The sequence below is a fragment of the Phoca vitulina genome, unplaced genomic scaffold (assembly GCF_004348235.1).
Source record: "Phoca vitulina isolate PV1807 unplaced genomic scaffold, GSC_HSeal_1.0 scaffold46, whole genome shotgun sequence".
Classification (NCBI taxonomy): domain Eukaryota; kingdom Metazoa; phylum Chordata; class Mammalia; order Carnivora; family Phocidae; genus Phoca; species Phoca vitulina.
Window position 1 is genome coordinate 1,170,301 of NW_022589749.1, and position 15,134 is coordinate 1,185,434.

The window sequence follows — 15,134 nt, forward strand, 5'->3', positions numbered from 1 at the left end:
ATAAGATAACCAGGTAAAAAGCATGGGCCCTGGATCTCCCCACCTCCCCATCCTCTCTCTCCATGCACACTCAGAAGAAAGGCCAGGTGAGGACAAAGTAGCCATCTGCAAGGTAGGAAGAGAATGCTCACCAGAGCTGGAACCTTGCCAGAACCTTGATCTTGGACTTTCCAGTCTCCAGAACTATGGAAAAGTAAATTTATGTTGTTTAAGCCATTCACTCTGTGGTACTTTTTTATAGCAGACTAAGACAGACTGCAGTGTGTGTGAGCTGTTGGGATAGAGTTGCAAGCTTGCTTTTTAGTTGGCCTACCTGGATTTTTACCAGGCCTTCTGAAATTTGCCTAGGCAATGTAAATACCACTGACAATGTTGGCAGACTTGTCTGTCTTTTTTGGTAGACATCCCTGTGTTTTCTTCCCACTGAGATGCAAATGTCATTGTGACAGAGAGATAGAATGAGTTCATTCTGTGGTATTTGGTCCACAAATATTTGTGGAGAGCCAATTTAGGCTAGGCTTTGTTTTGGGTGCTGGGGATAAAGGAATAACCCACAATGTTAATCCTTTTTGCAAAGCTGAAGGGCCCTGTGTGGCAGATAGATATATAAACAAATACACAAACATAAATAAGCTGGATAATTTCGGAGTGATTACTACTATGAAGGAAACAAATGAAATCATGTGAGAGAGTGACTGGTGTACTACTTTAGATGAGGTGGTCATGGAGGACCTCCCTGAGGAGGTGACAGTTCAGCTGAGACTGTAATGACAAGAAAGAGTCAGATGGGAGAAGAGTTCGGGAGGAGCATTTCAGGCAAAGGGAAAATGCAAGTGCAAAAGCCCTGAGGTGGGTATGAGTTTTACATGCTGGAGAAACATAGAGGTGATTTGTATGGTGGCTGGAGTGTACTGGGAAACAGGAGGAAAGGCTTGATCCTTTTGGGTCTTGGTGGTCACAGTAAACTTTCTGGATTTTACTCCCAAGTCAGTGGGAATTCATGGGAGGGCTTATGTGTGGGAGTCGTTATCTGAGTCACATAATGATTAATACACATTTTATAATATCATAGAATTTTGGGGTAAGGCTAAATGTTACAAATGAGCTGATTATAAAAATACAGAGTTGTAAATTTTGGAAGGAAGAGACCTTAGTTGGCAAATAGCTTCATTTTGTGACTTGTAGGGTATCTGGCAAAATTCTATTTCTTCACCTGGGTGGTGGTTATTAAAGCATTTGTTTTATAATAATTCACTAAGCCATACACTAATTTTGTGTGGTTTCCTGTATCTTTATTTTATTCTCAATAAAATTGAAATTTATTTATTTTCAATAAAAATATATTTTTTAAAGAAATAGCTTCACATACAGGGTAAACTGAGACCTAGATTGGAGTAGTGCCCAGCTCAAGGTAATACATCTGCCTTAATAAAGTTCAGCCCGAGTCTGCTCTCTTTCAAGTTTTGAAGAAATAGGAGAAAAGGATGTATATCTCTTCCTTTTTCCAAGAAGATGATTGAAACTAAAGCAGTTTTCGGGCAAAGATTCAACTAAGGTGGGGGAAAAAAAGTCTGTATTTGTCTCATTAAAATGTGAGCTCCCAAGGATTTGAGGATCAGAGTTTGATAATCCCTCTAAGATGCATTGTCAATGACCACTGCACCTCATCTGCAAATTGCATGCATCCTTCCGTGTATGCCCCAAATTTCCTACTATAAGCACATGTGACTGTCTGAGGGCCTTCTAGAGCATTCTTAGCATGCACAAGGGGGAGTCCAGAGGGGCCACAGAGTGGATAGCTTGTGAGCAGTGCTCACCAGTGACAGACAGGAGTTAGTGGATAGATACCCAGCTCCCTTGCCCACTGGGTAGGACAGCTCTAAGATCTGTTCCATATAGTGTCCATACAGAGGTCCCCAGTGGAACCGAACCCTGGTTGCCCAATGCAGGAACGTGATCATAAAGGTGCACTAAATTTGTTGGCTTCCCTCCTCTCTTTCCTTTGTCACTTCTGGGGATCATCTCCTAACTAAATACTCAGAATCACCTTCCGAATAAATTACTTACACAAAAATTCTGGTTCAACCTCTTAGGTTTCAGCTGAAGAGGTAAAAAGGCTTGCTGAATTATACTAGCTAGTGCTGTCAATCACCCCTAGGACCACCCTGTGCCCTGGTTTCTGGTCCAGGACACTGATACTTCATTCTTCATGATCTGACAGACCACGCAGGCTTAAAAAAACAGGATTGGAAAACACATTCACAATAGCGAAAAGGTGAAAATAATGCAAACATCCATTAAGGTAAGAGTGGATAGATAAACTGTGGTGTAATCCATACAATGGAATATTACTCAGGCATAAAAAGAAGGAAGCGCAGTTGACCTTTGAACCACTGGGGGCAGGAGCCCCGCCCTCTACCCCTCCCACTGGAAAACCCGGGTGTAACTTTTGACCTGCGCTTTTTCATCCACCCATCGGCGGGCTGGGACGCCGCGGCGGCTTTGGCGGGCCTGGCCCCGGGTTGGCGGTGTCTGCAGCCTGGTGGCCTTGGCTTGGTAACGACAGTCACCTGGAGGCACAGTTCAGCTGTCCCCTTCTCCTTGGAGGTGCAACACCAGCTGGTGGCCTTTGGCGGCTGCGGCGACACGTGAGTGCTTGGCCTCCGCGAGGCGGCGGGGCTGGGACCACGTGTGGAAGGGGACCGCGCCTGGTGCAGCCCCGAGCCCCAGCGCCAGGAGGAGAAGGGGCGGCCCGGGCTTCGGGGCTCCCTGCCCAGCCCCATCCCTGGCCTCTGGGCGCGTCCCTCCGCTTCAGCACAGCCTCCAGCCCGCGGGCCGGGTGCTCCACCCGACCGCCCCCTCCTCCGTCATCAGCGCAGGGGCGACCTGCAGCCCTGCCCTGTCCTGGGGTCCTGGCCCCGGGGCTGCTGAGGGCCTTGGAGGGCTTTCCTGGGGACTCAGAAGGCAGCAGGTGCAGCCTCTGCCAGTCACCTTGGATCGGGTAGCTGGAGACTAAGGGGGGCGGTTGTAGATAAATGCCTCGTGGCTTTTGCTGTCAACTCAAGGGTTAGCTGTACCGACGCAGGCTACAAGGTGGATGAAGCTTGAAAATATTATGCTAAGTGGGGGCACCTGGGTGGCTCAGTCGGCTAAACCTCTGCCTTGGGCTCGGGTCATGATCCCAGGGCCCTGGGATGGAGCCTCGTGTTGGGCTCCCTGCTCAGCCGGGAATCTGCTTTTCCCTCTCCCTCTGCTGCTCCCACTGCTCCTCTTCTCTCCCTCTCTCTCAAATAGGTAGATAAAATCTTAGAAAAAGAAAAGAAAATATGCTAAGTGAAAGAAGGCAGCCACAAAAAGCCACATATTTTATAACTCCGTTCATATGAAATATCCAGAATAGGTAAATCCATAGAAATAGAAAGCAGACTGGTGGTTGCCTAAGGCTGAGGGAAGAGGGGATGGAGAGTGTGCTTAATGGTGATGGCGTTTTCGTTGGGGGTGCTGAAGGTGTTTTAGGACTTAATATAGATGGTGGCTGCAGGACACTGTACTGAATACAACTGAACTGTACACTTTAAAATGGTTAATTAGATGTTATATGAATTTCACCTCGACTGAAAAAACAGGACTGGTCTTAGGACAAATGTTAGAGGTGTAACAGTTTATCCTATTTCCAATTTATTTTATGTACGCTGTCTTGCAGGATGACCACTCTGGTCCAGGCCTCCTGTCCTGCCCATCAGAATTTAACCAGTCTGTGATACCTGTTTTAGTTGACATATAATATTTTAGAGGCCTTCAGTTTTCTAACTTCATTAATTCATTTCTTTATCAATAATTATGTATGGCACAACTATCTGCCAGGCACTGTGGTAGATGTTGGGGGTAAAACCAGACCCAGGCCCTATGCTGATAGTGCTTATGATTCTCTCAGAGAAGATGGACGTTAATCAAACAATCATCCAACAGTCATCTGTGACAAATGCTAGGAAGAAGAAATGTGACCTTGTGAGAGGAATGTGACCTAGTCAGGGAAGGCTTCCTAGAGGAAGTGTCAGTTAAGTTGAAATTTGAAGTCTGTGTTTCCAGTGAAAATTGTTTATCAAGCCCTATCACGTGGCTCGCATTGTGCTTGATGTATCAACTCATAAGGCCCCCAAGAGTCCTTTGAGGGATCTACTGTTATTATCACTCATATTTTACAGAAGAAACTGAAGCTCAGAGAGGTGAAGTGACTTGCTCAAGGTCACATAGCTAGGAAGTCGTGGAATCCGTATTCAAACCCAGGTGACCATACTTATGTAGAAATTTAGGCATTGTGGAAAGATAATTGGGTACAGTGTGAGATCATTTAGGTCAGGCCAATGGGTCTAAACTAATCAAGATTATAAACATAAAGCCAGAATGATCATTCAGTGAAGGAGATCAAACAAGGTGTTTTTTTTTTTTTTTAGCATCTATTGACTTTTATAAATATGGATCTGTTTTTGTTATTGTTACAAAACTCATTATCATCTGAAAGTTGGAGGCTATGAATTGCCTGGTGTAAAACACTAAATCAAGAAGGTGCTATCACATTAAATAGTAAGTTTAACCTGGTGACCCATTATGGCAGGCAATACCCCCAGCATCCGCTAGGTGGCAATAAAGAACATTGAGAAATAATCCCATGGGTTTCCAAAAAATTAAATCTCTATTTTTAAGTATGAACAAACATGGTAAGAATGTCAAGTAATATAGGAGATATTGAATAAAAAATAAAAGTTCCTCTTGCACCTTCTAGTAGAGCTCTATTTCCCTCCCCCCAAAATAACCTATTGAGAGTTTCTCGTATACTTTTTGGGGGGCATATTTTGTTATAGTTGTATAACTTTTTCCAGAAGAATTATTTGCTTATATCACTCTCCTTTAAAAAATTGACACAGTGGGGACTTTTTCCCCCTTAGTGTCTCTTTCCATGTCAGCACATACAGATCCCTCTCATTTTTTAAATGGCTGCAGATTCCATAACAATAATAGTTAACATTTATAGAGTGCTTCCTGTATACTTGACGCTGTCCTAAGCCCTTTCCTTGTTTGAACCCATTGAACACTCACAGAGCCCTAAGAGGTGCATTCCATCATTACCCCCACTTTACACATGAAAAAACTGAGGCACAGTAGATAAGTAACTTGCCCAACATCACAAAGCGAGTAAGTGATAGAGCCAGGATTTGGATGCCGGAAATTTGACACTTGAGTCTACATCCTTAACTACCACACCAAACTATGGTAGCATAGATGTACCATAATTGATACATCAATCTTTCTCAGTACTCTTAAAAATTATTTATTTTTGGGGGGCACCTGGGTGGCTCAGTTGTTAAGCATCTGCCTTCGGCTCAGGTCATGATCCCAGAGTCTTGGGATCGAGCCCCGCATCGGGCTCCCTGCTCAGCGGGAAGCCTGCTTCTCCTTCTCCCACCCCCCTGCTTGTGTTCCTTCTCTCGCTGTCTCTCTCTCTCTGTCAAATAAATAAAATATTTTAAAAAATTATCTTTTTTAAATTGACTAAAATATAATGCTGTAAAGTGTACCCAGGATTTTGGACTTACTCATGTATAGTTAGGCCAACAGATCAGGAGATGATGGCCATGGAAATATTCCTCTCCGTTCCCAAGAGGAGGGGATATGCCGCACCACTCAGGTTGGCCACAGGTAGAGAGGATGAGGGGAAAGCATGTGCAAAAAGCCCTTATTGTGGTTCTGGTGGGCCCTGGACTATAGGCATTGTCCCTGGTTGTCTGGTACTGGGCCCTGGGGTGTTTAGGGCTGAAGAATTTTGCCTTCTGGAGTGTAGAACTCAGATAGAGGATGTGGTTCAGAGTATGGGCTCTGGACTGGTTGGTTTGCATATTCCAGGCAAGTGATTTTCTACCAGTAGAAATTAGTTAATTTGGGGAGGTGCATTCTCTTCCCAGTTACTGAGGGCCCAAGATGTCAAAGCATCATAAAATACAGAAATGAAAAAGCATGGGGTGCCTGGCTGGTTCAGTTGGTAGAGCATGTGACTCTCGATCTTGGGGTCATGAGTTGGAGTCCCATGTTGGGTGTAGAGATTACTAAAAAAACAAATTAATTAAAAAGAAAATTAAAAAAAAATGATGAATACATATAAATAAAATTTACCATCTTAGTCATTCTTTTATTATTTTTTATTTTATTTTATTTTTTAAGATTTTATTTATTTATTTGACAGAGAGAGAGCACAAGTAGACAGAGTGGCAGGTAGAGGGAGAGGGACAAGCAGGCTCTCGGCTGAGCAGGGAGCCGGACGTGGTGCTCGATCCCAGGACCCCAGGATCATGACCTGAGCCGAAGGCAGCCACTTAACCGACTGAGCCACCCAGGAGCCCCTATTTGTTTTTTAAAAGATTTTATTTATTTATTTGAGAGAGAGAGAGACTGTGAACGAGAGCGTGGGTAGGAGTAGAGGGAGAGGGACAAGCAGACTCCAAGCTGAGTACAGAGCCCGATGCGGGGCTCGATCTCACGACCCTGAGATCATTACCTGAGCAGAAATCAAGAGTCTTATGCTTAACTGACTGAGCCACCTAGGCACCCCCTTAATCATTTTTAAGTGTACTGTTCGGTGGCATTAAGTGCATTCACACTGTTGCAAAACTGTCGCCACCATTCATCTCCAGAGCTTTTTTCTCTTGCAAAGTGGAAACTCTATACCTGTTAAACCATAACTTCATACTCCCTCTTTCCCTGTAGCCCCCGGCAACTACTATTCTGTCTCAATGAATTTGACTCCTTCCTACAAGTGAGTCACAACATTTGTCCTTTTATGACTGGCTTATTTCACTTAGCATAATGTCTTCAAGGTTCATCCAGGTTGTAAGTTATCTCAGAATTTCCATCTTGATTAAGGCTGAATAAATATCCTATGACGCATATATACCACATTTGTGTATCCATTGGCCGGCCGACTTGGGTCGCTTCCATCTTTTGACTCTTACGAGTATTGCTGCTGTGAACATGGGTGTGCAAATACCTCTTTGAGTCTCTGCTTCCAGTTCTTTTTGGTGTATACCCCCAATTGGAATTGCTGGATCGTATGATAATTCTATTTTTGGTTCTTTGAGGAACTGCCATACTGTTTTCATTGAGGCTGAACCAGTTTATATCTGCACCAGCAGTGCACAACGGTTCCAGTTTCTCCACCTTCTCCTATGTTTTCTCCAGAAGTTTTGTCATTTCAGGTTTTACATTTAAATCTATGATCTGTTTTGAGTCAATTTATATTACCATGTGAGGCATGGGTTGAAGTTCATTTTTTTGGCATATGGATGTCTGATTGTTCCAGCATCATCTCTTGAAAACATTTATTTTCTCCCCATTGAATTGCTTTTGCACTTTTGTGAAAAATCCATTGACCATATATGTGCAGGTCTATTCTGGGACCCTATTTTATTCCATTCATCTCTGTGTCTAATCACCAGTATCACACTTTCTTGATAACTGTAGCTAAGTCGTGAAATCAGGCAGTGTGAGTCCTATAACTTGGCTCTTCTTTTTCAAAATTGTTTCAGCTATGCTGGGGCTTTTGCTGTGGCATCTAAATTTTAGACTCAGCCTCTCAATTTGTGCAAAAAGTCCTGTTGAGATTCTGATGAAGATTATGGTCTTTTCTATTTACTCACACATTTAACATTTCCAGAACTTACTTTTTTCCCCGTAGATACTAATTTCCATCTGGTTTTCCTTTCCTTCATCCTAAAGGATTTCCTTTAGCATTTCTTGTGTTTCAGGTCTGCAGGAAACCCAACTCTCTCAGCTTTGGTTTGGCTGAAAATGTCTTTATTTCATTTTCTACTTAAAGGATATTTTCACTGGAGCTTAACAGTTGTTTATATAGTTGTCATTCTACTGTATTCTGTATTCCATTGTTTCCGATGGGAAGTCAATTATTTTCACCATTGTTTCCATGTATATAATCTATTCTACCCACCTCTGGCTGCTTTTTAGATTTTATTCTTTAACTTCGGTTTCCAGCAATTTGGTTTTCTTTAAATATTTCCATATTAGAGTTTTTTGAGCTTCTTGAATATATGGGCTGATATTTTAAATAACATTTGGAAACATTTATGTCAGTATTTCTTTAAAATTTTTTTACTGCTCTATTCTCTGTCTTTCTCCTCTTATTTTGGAAATCCAATTACATATATGGTGGGATGCCTGATACTCTTCTGTAAGTCACTGAAGCTCTATTTTGTTTTTAAGTTGTTTTTCTTGCTCTGCTTCAGTTTGAATAATTTTTATGGACCTATCCTCAAGTTCACTGATCTTTTCTTCTGTGTTGTCCCATATGTTGTTAATATCACACAAATAATTTTTTTTTCAGAATTTGTAATTTTCTGATCTAGGATTTCTAGTTTTTCTTAGTTTCCATATCTCTCCTGAAATTCTCCATATCTTCACTCATTAACCTTTTCCTCTAGATCCTTTAACTTATTTATCGCCTTTATTTTAATGCATTTGCCTACTTACTTCAACATCTGCATTATCTTTGGGTCTGTTTCTATTAACTATTTGTTCTCTTGATGATAATACTTTCCTGCTTCTTCACATGTTCAGTGATTTTTTAAACTTTATCCTGGACATTGTGTATGATGTATTGCAGAGAACTTGGATTCTGTTATCTTCCTCAGAATAGTGTTGGGTTTTGATTTATCTGGCAGTTAAATTACTGGTGACTCTTATTTATCCAGTGGAGGCATGCTTTTAGGCTTCTTTTGGGTGGGTCTATTTTGGTTTTGTGCATTCTAGACTTTAGTCCTTAGATATGGTCTTTACTACCAATGTGTGACTCCTCTGGAGTTTCAACAGAAAGACTGAGGGGCTACCAGGCTTCTCTAATTTGGTGGAATTTAAACCCCAAACTCTGCCTCCCAGCACCGAGGATCTGATAAAATCTCTGCTCAGTTCCTTGAGCTTTGCAGCTGTCTTTTTCTTTTCTCTTCTTTTCTTTTCTTTCTTTTGTTTCTGCTGGGCTCCACATATGTAGTTCAGGAGTCAGCCAAGGATCTGAGGGGAGTTTATATTCAGATTTTTGCACCCCTTCTCTGTGGCTCTTATCTTTTCTGGGATTTCTCCCCTCAATTTCCAGGTACACCAGGAGCCCCAAACACCAACCTGTGATTCCTCAGCCCAGCAAGACTGTTGCTTTCAGCTTGACATTTATTCCATGTGAGTTATGCAGACTTGGAGACCCCTCAAAGGAAAATCCAGGTAAATGTGGATGATTTCCTTGTTTTAAGGGTTCTGTTCCTTACAGTTTTTGCCTGCTATTGGTTGTTCTCAAGAGCCTCTCATTTAAAAAAAAAGTGTCTTGTCCAGCATTGGTAGCAGCTATAGACAGGAGAATTAGTCCAATATGTTACTCTGTTATGGGAAGCCAGAAGTCTAATCAGTCTTTATTGATGGACATTTTGTTTTTCATTTTGGACTCTCACAAATAACACTGCCATCATATACCCATACAAGCTGACCAATCTATATATCCTAGTGTAGTTTTGTGAGTAAAATAGTGGGAATAGTTCCTAATGATAGAATCACTAGATCTAAGAGCACGTACTTTAAAACATTTGCTCGAAATTGCCAAATTTATCTCTAGAATGTAGTAGCATTTATGTTTGGAATGACTGTTTATCACACCTTCTTCAAAACTGAGCATTATAACATTTAAAATTTTGTTCAGTCTGATTAGTGAAAAATCAGAACATCTCATTGTTCTGCTGTGTATTTGTTGATTTATGACTGAGCTGGATCAACTTTTCATAACTGGTCATTCTACTTATACTTTACCTGGGTATGAAAACATATCATTTCTTGTAATAATAAAATTAGTAAGAGCCAATATTTACTGAGTGACTCTAGGGGCAGGTCCTGACTGGACAACCTCACCCTTCTTGCTACAGTAGTTGTTTCAGGTTTTTGTTTCCTGAATGGTTCAGAATGGTGGTACAGGGACATTTTCTCCCCGAGGCTACCTCCCCCCACCTTGGATGTGGCCCGTGGCACTTTCCGCAAAGACTGCAGAAAACCGTTCATGCCTGTCTTAGCATCCTCACGTTTTCTCCTCATTGTTGACTATGTGTCTGCTCCTCACTGCGGACTCTTCCCAGGGTGTCTCTTGATCATATTGGAATCTGCAGAGCCTAGCCCATGGTCGAACAGGTGCTCTGTAAATAACGATCGAATGAGGGATCGTACCCCAGATGTACCCCAGATCTGTGCCAATCTGGATTCAGCCATGACCCTACAACGCAAGTGTAGGGCTTTCGTCAGATGGTTTGGGGCAGAGAGGCCTTCCATCTCCCAGAACATTGATGAGGAAGTTTTTAGCCTGAGGAGGTAGTTTGACAACAAAGAATCATACTCAAAGGAGGACAGAATGGAGAGACTCAAAGAGAAACAGAGCCATAGTCTGCTAGCTTTGTGATCTGCTGGATCAAATCAACCTTGAAGTTTGCCCTCTGTCTGAAATTTTCCACTGTGAGAACCAGTAACTTCTTACTGTGGTAGTTGACTGGATTTTCTGTCGCTTGCAACCAACGGCATTCCAAATCACACATCAGCCAATCAGATGAGCTCCTGTTCATAAGTGGTAGGTGTGTAGTTGTTTTGTCTCCTACGGATGTCAATTATCATACATAGAAAATCAATTTTAGATAGAGAAGTGAGACCTCAGAGTTTCTTTAATCTCTGTTAAGATTCTAAAGAGAAAACGTGTCGTGATGACTGCAAATCTGTTCCAGAAGTTCAACCAACACAAATTTATGTCAAGCTTGCAACTACTTAGGGAAAGTGGGGAATAGACAATGAAGTCATTTCACTCTGTTATGTGTGAAAAGTAGTTTTGTTATTTTTTCTTAGTTATGAACTGAAAACCATGAGAGCTAGTTTGTGATTTATGGGAGTTAGTCAGGTGTTGGGATTAAGAACATGGATTTTAAAGTCAAATTGCCTGGGATCAAATCCTCAGACTTTGCTGTTGTGTGACCTTGAACAAACTCTTTAACTTCTCTGTGCCTCAGTTTCCTCAGAGGCAAAGATGACTTAATCGTGGTGTTTATATCTGGGGTTGTTAACAGCTATTATATGAAAGTACATTTAAGGGCTCAGCACAATCCTTGGTAGGTAGCAAGCCATAAAGTTTGCCTCAATAATATTATTATAGTTACCCACTTTTTAAGAATGGTCAAACAATATCTTGGGGGCAAAAGAGTTAATTTTAGAACTGCAGAATGTGGAGACTGAAGAACAAGCCCTACTGAGCCAGACTTTGCCTTTCTTGGTCACCAAGCATTTTGCCATCTTGTCTACCTTCAGTGTTTTTAAGCAACAGAGATGTGAATATTGGTACCTACATTGCTTTTGAGGACTGTGGCCATAGCTAAGTTTTAAAGTGAGCTAGCCTGGTTCAAAGGCAACAGACTGTACTTTAGTGCTTTGAACCAGCGACTACAGGCAAGGACCATCATGGTTGGGATCCCAGGCTCTGGGGCCAACCCACACAGGTTCACACCCTGGTTCCACCACTTTCTAGTCATGGGCCCTTGAGCAAGTCAGTTACCCTTTCCATGTCTCAGTTTCTTTGTTTATCAAACTGGACAGTAAAGAGTGGCTTTCTCAGTTGGGTCTTGCAAAGATTATATGGCACAGAGTGCTTAGCACAGTGCCTGGCCCAATGTAAGACCTTAAAAAGCCTTAGCTCCGTTTCCTCTTTATTGAACTTGTTGCTTCTTTTCTCTATCAAATTGTGTGAGTTCTATCCAGCTTGTTTCTGGATCTCCTTACAGAAGCGCAGAGGGTTAAAGGTAACCCCTGAAGGGCCTTTGTCCATTGCTTCCACTAGGGGGCAGCCCAGCCTCAAAGGGAGCCTTGGGGAAAGGTTACCCACGCATACAAGCTGGGGTTCTTCCCTGGGGGCCGTATCTTCTTGAAATAACTTTCGGGTGGACTGAATTTTCATAACTTCCTCTTTCCAGACCATCATGATGAGTGACAAAGGAATACGCAAGGATGTTTTGGGGCAGGACTTTGAACCGATTCCTTGGTTAGGCACGTCTTCCTTTGGAAGGGAGGTTTCAATCTGCCAGAGAATGTAAAAATTAGGCCAAGGTGATGGAGCAACTTTTGGTTCTATTCTCTTTTTCCATTTCTCCCCGCTCTACACCCTCATTCTCATTCATTATTTATTTACTCGTTCTTACTGAAAACCTTCTCTGTGCCAGGCACCGGGAATGCAGAGGTGAAAAAGGTGAACAGCATTCCTGCTTTCATAGGGGCTGAGAGTCTGCTGGGAAAGACAGGCATTAAATGATAATTATCAACTGGCTACTACTATATCTAACCCCATTGTGATAGACCTTGAAGCAAAGCTCTGGGGCTGTGTGATTGTGCAAGTAGAAGACCCTAGGGGTGGGGTGGTGGTAGGGCAGGTTAGGGCAGCCCTCTCCGAGAAGCTGAGACCTGGAGGAAGAGGAAGAGAGAATCCAGGACTCCATGTTCTGAGCAGAGCAACAGGGCGTACAAAGGCCCTGAGGCAGGAATAATCTTGGCACGTCTGGGGAGGAGCCAGAAGGCCAGGGTGGGGCTGCAGCAGAGGGAGGGAGCGGGAGCGGGAGTGGTAGGAGATGAGATCTGAGAGGCAGACAAAGCTCTGATCATGGGGGGCTTTGTGGGACGTGGTTAAAAGTTTGAGTTATAGTTGCACGGGATGCCACTGGGGGGGGGTGGGTTGGGTTTCAGCCGAGGAATGACATGGTTCGGTTTAGGTTTTGAGATCATGTCAGGCTGCTGTGAGTGCTGTAGGGGGATCAACTGTGAAAGCTGGGTGTGGTGGGCAGAATAATGGTCTCCCGCAAATGTCCCCATACCAATCTCTGGAACCTGTGAGTCTGTTAGGATACACAGCAAGGGGGAATTAAGCTTACTAATCTGCTGCTTTTAAAATAAGATTATCTCCCTCTCCCACTCCCCCTGCTTGTGTTCCCTCTCTTGCTGTCTCTCTGTCAAATAAATAAATAAAGTCTTAAAAAAAAAATAAGGAGATTAGCCTGGATGACTAGGGTGGGCCCCAGGCAACCACAAGGGTCGTTACATGGAGAAGAGGAAGGCCGAGAAGTCAGAACCAGAAAGATGCCAAGTGAGAAAGAGTCTAGGGGCCATTGCTCACTTTGAAGATGGAAGGAGACGGGGGCCCGAGGAACACGGGCATCATCTGCAAGGTGGAAAAGGCAAGGGAACGATTCTCCCTGAGAAGCTGCGGGAAGGAATGCAACCCTGCCGGCATCTTGGTTCTGGCCCCGTGAGACCTGATTCAGACTTTTGACCTCCAAAACAGTAGGGCAATAAATGTGGGTTGTTTCAAGTCACTGAATTTGTAGTATTTATTATAGCGCCAATCTGCAATGAAGACCACACGAGACCTATAAGAAGACTACTGTAATTGTTTGGATGGACTTTGGGAGTGGCTTGAGAAGCATTTGTTTACCTTCCCTACTAGGTGTTGAGATCTGTGCGAGGCCCTCTGTCATGCTGGTCATCAGGCCACTTGTTACTTCTGCACAGGCAGGATTTGGCCTCTCCCGAGTGCCTCTCAGTATATTCACTCTGCAGTACACCCAGTCCTCATACGTGGGATTCCGTGTCACCCGGAGGAATCGACACTCGGTGGCAGTGCCAGGAGCGGACAGCTTCGGAAAATTAAAATGGCAGGGCACCTCCCATGAGCCAGCATGAGATGGTGAACCGGGTGCTGAGACCGGAAGAGGGATGAAAACTGGGGCCATCCCAGGTTTGACCTGGCTGCCCAGCCGAGGTTTGGCTGCCCAACCAGGTACACAGATGAAACGCAGATGCTTGACCCGGGAGAATACACAAAGGCAACTCTGTACTTCCGTCTCCTGACCCCTGGTAAGAAAATCTCCATTGGAACAAATAATACACAGATCTGTATTGGGAGGGGAATTTTTCTTTCCGTGGCTTCTCCAGGAATGATGGGTGATGCCCGGGTAGTCTTTATGCCTCTTTCTGCCCGGTCAAAACCAGAATTCAAAGTGTGTTGGTTCAGGGACCTGTTTTTAGAGGGTAACTCTCCAGGCTCAAATATCCAACATCCACGAGTGTTTTTTTACGGATTGGTAGTAGCCAATGAATGTGGATGCTGTCTTAGAATTTTTTTTTTTTTTTTTGTAATCAGTGGCCCAAAACTGTCTCTTATATTTAGAAGCCTGGATCTAGGATTACATATCAAGATACATGCATAATGCTGTTTTGCTGAATGCAGCTGTCCTAGCATAGGCCAAAGATAATTTGCTGATCCAGGAGCTGAGGCCAGCGAATTTATGTCTGCATCTGCTTCTGCCCATAACTCTTGGGTAAAGATAGGGCAGCTTCAAGGACTGTAGCCGTATCCGCCGTAGCAGTGCACAGAATGGTGGTACAGGGACATTTTCTCCCTGAGGCTACCTCCCCCCACCTTGGATGTGGCCCGTGGCACTTCCCGCAAAGACTGCAGAACGCCGTTCATGCCTGTCTTAGCATCCTCACGTTTTCTCCTCATTGTTGACTATGTGTCTGCTCCTCACTGCGGACTCTTCCCAGGGTGTCTCTTGATCATACTGGAATCTGCAGAGCCTAGCCCGTGGTCGAACAGGTGCTCTGTAAATAACGATCAAATGAGGGAGCAGATGAGAGTGACAACAGACTGGGGAGATGGTTTGAAACGCTTTTACATTACTTTTTTTTTTTTTTTTTTTTAAGATTTTATTTATTTATTTGACAGAGACACAGCGAGAGAGGGAACACAAGCAGGGGGAGTGGGGGAGGGAGAAGCAGGCATCCCACCGAGTAGGGAGCCCGATGTGGGGCTCGATCCCAGGACCCTGGGATCATGACCTAAGCCGAAGGCGGATGCTTAATGACTGAGCCACCCAGGTGCCCCGCTTTTACATTACTTTTGCCCTTGCTTGTGGCAGGCATAGTAAGGAGCGGAAAGCCTAATGCAGACGGTGGTTGTTTCTTCTGTTTAGCTTCTGTCTCTCCTTCTTCTGGTAAAAGCACTTTGGTTTTCCTTTGGG